Source organism: Salvelinus fontinalis, chromosome 31 (genome assembly GCF_029448725.1).
Source record: "Salvelinus fontinalis isolate EN_2023a chromosome 31, ASM2944872v1, whole genome shotgun sequence".
In the NCBI taxonomy this organism is placed as follows: Eukaryota; Metazoa; Chordata; class Actinopteri; order Salmoniformes; family Salmonidae; genus Salvelinus; species Salvelinus fontinalis.
The window spans coordinates 44,817,680-44,825,179 of NC_074695.1; the positions used below are offsets into that span (position 1 = coordinate 44,817,680).

Genomic DNA, 7,500 nt, shown 5'->3' on the forward strand with positions numbered 1-7,500 from the left:
AAACTATAGACTACGTATGGAGAAATCTCTTTGGCCCGTCTACGTTGATGTTTCAACAGCATTTGACTAATCTCTCCAATGTGGTATATCTGTACTAAAACGTTTTTTTTTTATGGAGTCAAGCAATCTCCAGGGTTATCCACATACTTTTGCATATATAGTACATGTGTGTGTTTTCTATACATGTTCGCGCCTCTCCCTGTAGGCTTCACTGACGCTCCTTGGCTGCAACTCTTCTAATTTAGCGTACCCATGTGGAACTCCTGGTCCCTGGCAGCGTTTGGAACTGCCGATCTACAGGCAAGAACGGCAAGTTCATCTCAGCCTATGCTGCCCTTCAATCCCTTGACTTTTTGGCCCTGACGGAGACATGGATCACCCCAGAGCACACTGCTACTCCAGCTGCTCTCTCTTCATCCGATTACCCTTTCTCTCGTAGTCCGAGAGCATCTGGTTGTAATTCCTCCTCATCTGAGATTCTCTTTTCCCCCTCTCTCACCTGTCCATCTCCTCATTTGAATTCCATGCTGTCACTGGTCCACTCAAGTCAGCCACATTGTCATCTATCACCCACCGGGTGCCCTGAGAGAAAGTGACACCTTGATAAGATCCTTTCCTGAAGATCGCTCACCACTCTTCGTACTTGGCGACTTCAACCTCCTGACGTCTGCCTTCGATTCATTTCTTTCCGACTCTCTCCTTCCCCTCCTTGCCACATTTGACCTCACCCTTTCCCTGGCCCCTTCCAATCACAAGGCAGGCAATACGCTTGACCTCATCTTAACTAGAGGCTTGTACACCTACTAATCTCACTGCAACCGCCATCCAGGTTTCTGATTACTCATTTGTTTCCTTTCCTGTCTCCCTTTCCTCCAACCCTAGCTACTTAACCCCTACCAAGATGGTAATGCGCTTTTGCAATCGTTGCTCTCCGTCTCCCACTACGCTCTCCTCTTCGATCATCTCTCCCTTCTGCTAAACTAAACTTCCAGAGGACCTGTCATCCTTTCACTCCTTCCTCTCTACCGTCATCTGTATCCGCTGCTAAAGCCAGATTCCTTCACTCTAAATTTCAAGCTTCTGCCTCTAACCCTCGGAAACTCTTTTCCACCTTCTCCTCCCTCCTTAATCCTCCACCTTTCCCCTTCCCTGTGAACGACTTTGTCAACCACTTTGAAAAGAAGGTTGACGACATCCGACCCCATCCCCTCCTCCATTCCCCAGTCCATCTCTGGAGACCTTCTCCCATTCCTCACTTCCCTCATCAACTCATCCCTGATCACCGGCTCCGGCCCCTCTGCGTGCCTGGCAGATATCTCAGCTTGGATGTCGGTTCACCACCTCAAGCTTAAATTTGACAAGATAGAGCTGCTCTTCCTCTCCGGAAAGGCCTGCCCACTAAAAGACCTCTCCATCACGGTTGACAACTCCACGGTGTCCCCCTCCCAGAGTGCAAAGAACCTTAGCGTGACCCTGGACAACAAACACCCTGTCGTTCCGTACAAACATCAAAGCAGTGACTCGCTCCTGCAGGTTCCTGCTTTACAACATCCATAGAGTACGACCCTACCTCACACAGGAAGCGACGCAGGTTCTAATCCAGGTACTTGTATTCTCCCGTCTGGACTACTGCAACTCTGTTGGCTGGGCTCCCAGCTTGTCCCATCAAACCCCTGCAACTTATCCAGAACGCTGCAGCCCGCCTGGTGTTCAACCTCCCAAGTTCTTCCATGTCACCACGCTCCTTCGCACACTCCACTGGCTTCCAGTTGAAGCAAGCATTCCACTACAAGACCATTGTACTTGCCTATGGAGCAGGAAGATGAATTGCTACCTTCGGGCTATGCTCAAACCTTACACCCCAACCCGAGCACTCTGTTCTGCCACCTCTGGTCTCTTGGCCCTTTCACCCCTACGGTAGGGCAGCTCCCGATCAGCCCAGTCCAAGCTCTTCTCTGTCCTGGCACCCCAATGATATCCTACTTTATTGAGGAGAAATGTACTTACTATGACTGTGACGTGGTTGTTCCACCCGTCTGCTAAATGACTAAAATGTACAATATAACGCTGGGAGAGGCAGACAGACTCAGGCTTCCTGTGTCAGATAAAAGTCTCTCTCCTTGTTCTTTTTCGGGTGCGAGAGCGTGGGCAAGCAGGGAGGCGGGCGGGCAGGCGGGGGATGGGGAGGTGGTTGTGTGGTGAGCGAGGGGAGGGAGTTGTGAGGCTAGGCGATACAGACAGCGGCGGCTGTTGCCCAACCAGCCAGCCAGCCAGCCCCAGTTTCATAATCTCTGTTGACAAAACAGAAGTGCAACGCGTCCCGGTCAGATCATGTAAACACCCAGTAGGAACATGAGACAGTCGGACCTGCCGTCTAGAGCCGTGCTGATGTTTAGCTCACTGCTCTGTCAACGACTGGCTGTAGTCAGGTTGGTGACCTCCACTATAATTAGCCCATACCGGGCCAAAGTTAAGCAAAATCCATATCGCATTGGGTTGATACTAGAGAATGATTGGTATGCAGGACTGACTGAGGCATTATGGGTAGAGGAGTCTTTCTGGTGATCTAAGTCCGTGTGACACGATGCGGCAGAATCCCAGAGTCACCTGCAGATATCCCACTTCTCTACTCTACTTCCTCCTCTCCATAACCATCATTCTCTCCTCCCGCTCTTCCCCTGATCTACTCCTCTCCTCCCCCTGCTCTCTATATACCACCTCTAAAGGCATACTCTCCCCCACCTCTCTTCCTACACCACCACTATCCCTCTCTTCACTTGAGTGCTGGTGTGTTTCTGTCACCTGCAGACTAGGGTAAAGATTAATGCTTTATTTCTGTCTCTATGGCAGGCAGAGCAGGGAGACTAATTAGATTTTCTCCTGCTGCCTCCCCAGCAGCCTCTCTCTCATTCCACCTTTCTCTCAACCTCCCTCTCTCTACCACAAAATCTGCCCTCCCACTCTCATCCCTTCCCTCTTTCGGGCTCTCTCGCTACCCTCTGTATCTCTCACCCAATTCTTCTTTCTTTCGCTGGGAACCTGTACCATCTCTCAGGGGAGAACGCTTTGAAACGCAATATGACAAATCCAAAATGGCTCCTGGAGGTAATGGCCCATCGATCTAAATGACCACGTCCTCTCTCGTCGCTCAACCTCTACGGTCTGGCCAAGGGGGTCAGAAAGAATGTTTTTGCTGCAGAACAGATGAGTAAAAAGTCAACAATAGAGATCCCACTCCATTTTCACTCTCTGTCTGCAACAAATTATAGGCCTAGTCCACCTAAACACGTAACCATGCCAACAGCCGTGTGATGACAAGTGACCCACCTTGTGACGGAGCCTGGAGTGGACGAGACGAGTTCTCTGGTGGTCCTAATGGTCCTATTCTGGACTGGTCTACTGGTCTTCTACGCTGGTGTCTATAAAACACACACACAATAATAATAATAATAATAAGCACTTTTGCCAGACATTTTATATTCCGTTACGTTGTCAAAATGATGTTTATACGTTATTAATCAAGTTGTTAATGACCACCCAGGAAACATCATTCACATGGTAATGAGGAGCAGGAGACATGAGGCAGGCAGCCTGGGGCTTTCGGTAAACGTAGGACGCTTCGCGTGAACGCGCTTTCACACACACACAGACTAATGTACGTACACACACATAACTTCTGAATCCCGAAAAAAGGGTGTGACACGATTTTGACAGCAAGTACAGAAGTATTAGAGAGAGACCGAGGGGTGAGCGGCTGAGTGCCTGTGAAACCAAGCCAACACGCACAGACAGACCACTGGCTTAGACTCGACCGCCATCCTAACAATGTTGCCTTTTCATTTTTGTCCTGGTCTGAAATACAGAGAGGAAGAAGCGCCTCGGAAGAAGAGAGTACCATCCTCTTGGGGTAAGGAGTGTGTAACCATGGTGAGAGGTAGGCGTTTCCATGACACCCTGCCGTCAGCGTGAGCGAGCGAGACGGCTAAACCACTGGGATGTCTCATGTTCCTCTGTGTACGCGCATGTGAGTGTGCGTACGTGTGTGTGTGTGTGCGTGTGTGTGTGTGTGTGTGTGTGTGTGTGTGTGTGTGTGTGTGTGTGTGTGTGTATGTGTGTGTGTGTGTGTGTGTGTGTGTGTGTGCGTACGTGTGTGTACATTTCACTCAGTCTACACCTTGTTGTTTACGAAGCATGTGACAAATAACATTTGATTCGATTTCTGTTGTGCTTTAGAGTGTGTAATGCACGAGTGTATGCATGTGAGAGAGAGAGAGAGAGAGAGAGAGAGAGAGAACATGTGCCTGCATGTATAGGTTTGTACGTCAGTGAGAGTGTGTGTGCCTGTGTGTGTGTACGTGTGTGTGAGCGCGTGCGTGCCTGTGTGCCATACAACATCCAGCCTGACCATTGGCGGCACCTCGTGATGAGGACCAGATGGGGGCTGTCAGGGGGTCTCTAGTTTTGGTGACGTATGGATCCTCAAAACCAACAAAGACCCACCTTCAGTCGATGGGTTTCCTATTAATTGAGAGGCGGGAAATAGAGAGAAATAGAGTGAGAGAAAGAGGGACTGGTTAACCAGAGTGGATTGATAGCGTGTCCGTGACAAAAGGGGAATCGACTTTTTTGACAAACATTTTCTGCCACACACACACACACAAAAACACGGACTTCCAGTGAGTGTTTAAGCATTGGGGGTAAAAAAAGGGGACAGAGAGGCCTTCGGTGGGATCATTAATGCACCATTGTGCTCGACTCGCATCCACTCTGAGCTTTAGCAAAGCCATAAACAACAGCACTAATCAAACGCTCCAGTCGTTAGCTGCATGTGTCGCTTGTGTATACATGTTAGGCCTTGAAGAACAGTGAGAACGAGCTTAAGATGCATCGAGTGTGTGTTCAGCTTACAGGCACGGAGGCACGCTCTCTCTTTTCCAGACCCCTCTTCTCATCTACACTCTGTTTAGCCCACTCTGCTCCTCAATTACACTTTGCACAAAAAGAGCCTGTGCTTTAACTATAAAAGAGACTGGGGGTGTGCGCGCGCGTCCCATTACGCGCATGAAGCCGCCGCAGCGGCATATAACCACACAAATCACTAAATTATTCACATCGTCTCACCTTGGTCTTGTTAAACAAACACCATTAAAGTCCAAAGTGATTTGAAGACAGATAAAGGATTGCTCCCCTTAATAATTACAGTCTTTAGTCCCATTCTGCGCTCGGGCGCCCGGTAGGTCCGCCTGTCATCCATGTCTGCCCTCAACAACACAGCCCAAGGCTCAGCTAAATAATGGAGAGAATGTGGAAGAGGAGGGAAGGAGGAGAAAGAGATGACTTGGATCTCAGACTGGGACTGAGGGGAAACTCTGGAGAGTCAACTGGCGAGTGAGACAGTATCGAGGTAGGGAGGCTACAGGTGCAGCAGGAAAGCATGTCCGCCTGTCTGTCTTCCTGCCTGTCTGTCCCTGCAAAAGACTGCCACAGGTAGAATGGGGCGATCAGTCTCAGTCAATGCAGGCGAAGTCTATGTGTTCGTCTGTCCATCGGCCTGTCTGTCTGTTTGCACCTGGAAGTCTGCCTGATGTTGCATAAGGGCAGGCAGCCAGCAGACACACCTCGACTCGAAACACATTCGTACCATAACGGACAATCCCGACAACGCTTCGGGGCAGAGCACATTTGTGTAGCGAGCAAACGCCATACTAAAAAGGGCCAATGATACACTCTCGCACATACAGTAAGAAGCTCACCCATTCTGTCTCTCTGCTTACTCTTTCTTTATTTCTTTCTCTCATGTGTCTTCTACATAGTTCTCTAAGTCTTTTTCCCTGTTCCACTGTCCATCCCTCCCTCCATTTCTCTCTCTCTCTCTCTCTCTCGTTCCTGTCTTTAATAATGGAACTCTGTCTTTTTCTCCTTCTGTCTGACTTTCTTTTTCTCTGTGTGTTCTGGCACAGAATAAGGGAGACTGTTTCGGCGTTAGCCAGCACACACAAACAGCCGAGTAAGGCCCACATAAAGCTACAGTGTGTGTGTGTGTGTGTGTGTGTGTGTGTGTCTGTGTCTCTCTGTGTGTGTGTGTGTGTGTGTGTGTGTGTGTGTGTGTGTGTGTGTGTGTGTGTGTGTGTGTGTGTGTGTGTGTGTGTGTGCGCGCTCTGGGTGATTCTGCTTTAGCTGAGCCCTATTCCCCTCCAACAAAACCGGCACTTACACACTAGTAGAATAGGAGCCAAGCTACATGTTGGCCCCTGGCCTCCCCTTCAACAAATCACACCACAGAGTCTAATAAATAAAAAATTACAAATGGATCCACAGCTCACAAAGGAGGGGCTACCAGAGAGGGGGAGTGGGGGAAGGCCATCTTGAAATCTACACTCTCCCCAAGTTCATCAACAACAAAAAAAGGAGCTTGTACAAAAACGGACCACTGACTCAATTTACGACACGAGACGCGGGTGACCGTCTCCACTGTACTACGTCCCTACTTCCAGCCAATCAGAAAGGGAGTAGCAACATTTGGAGACACAGTGAGTGTCTTCATTGGATGCTCTCCTCGAGTAACCCACTCAGTGTGAACAAATGAAGACTGCAGAGAGTAAAGATTTGGCTGTGACTAACCCTGTGTTTGGAACAAACACCATCACCAGACAGAGCCACGGCTCCAACTCTTACCAACAATACATACACAGACAGGGACAACTTAACACACAGAAAGAGGAGGGTGAAATAAATGGACTGGTCCCAGATCTGTATGTGCCTCAGGGGCAATTCCACGGAAATGGAATTGTGCATGAGACTCCGATTTTTCACTTTCAAACCATTGATTCCAAAAGTGCAACAAACCATACAACTCTATGCACAAATGACTCCTTTTAACAATTTACACCGAACATTTTACAAAAACACATTCACTTTATTGGTTATTGAACTACAGTAAGTGGATTTACACCCAGTAACGGAATATTATCATGGGTCCCTGATCTGTACTACACAGAAATGTATAATTATGGATATGAATATCATTCTCTTCATGGTGATGTATCCTAATAGCTCCTTTGCATAGTTGGGTATTATCGAACACACTGGCTAATTTAATGAGCCCCGCCCCACAAACAAGACCAAATTTGGTTGGTCCGAACGGGACCAAATCTGAACCAATCATAGACGTTTGGCTTGGGCGGTATACCACATATACAGTGCCTTTGGAAAGTATTCAGACCCCTTGACTTTTTCCACATGTTGAAGCATCTGTTGGCATCGATTACAGCCTCGAGTCTTCCTGGGTATGACGCTACAAGCTTGGCACACATGTATTTGGGGGTTTCTCCCATTCTTCTCTGCAGATCTTCTAAAGCTCTGTCAGGTTGGATGGAGAGCATTCCTACACAGCCATTTTCTGGTCTCTTCAGAGTTGTTCGATCGGGTTCAAGTCCAGGCTCTGTCTAGGCCACTCAAGGACATTCAGAGACCTCCCTGACCAAGGCCCTTCTTTTCCCC

General features: G+C 48.7%; 1 protein-coding gene across 5 annotated transcripts in view; it reads right to left on the bottom strand.

The window, feature by feature from the left end:
• Positions 1-7,500, bottom strand: part of LOC129830375 (nuclear receptor coactivator 3-like) — a 130,441-nt gene that overhangs the window by 48,063 nt on the left and 74,878 nt on the right. For 2 of the 5 annotated variants that reach the window (XM_055892905.1, XM_055892906.1), the window contains exon 2: positions 3,328-3,419. The exons of 1 other annotated variant lie outside the window; for it this stretch is intronic. The gene's annotated coding sequence lies outside the window, so the exon portion shown is untranslated. 2 more of the 5 variants (XM_055892908.1, XM_055892909.1) reach the window with 2 other exon arrangements.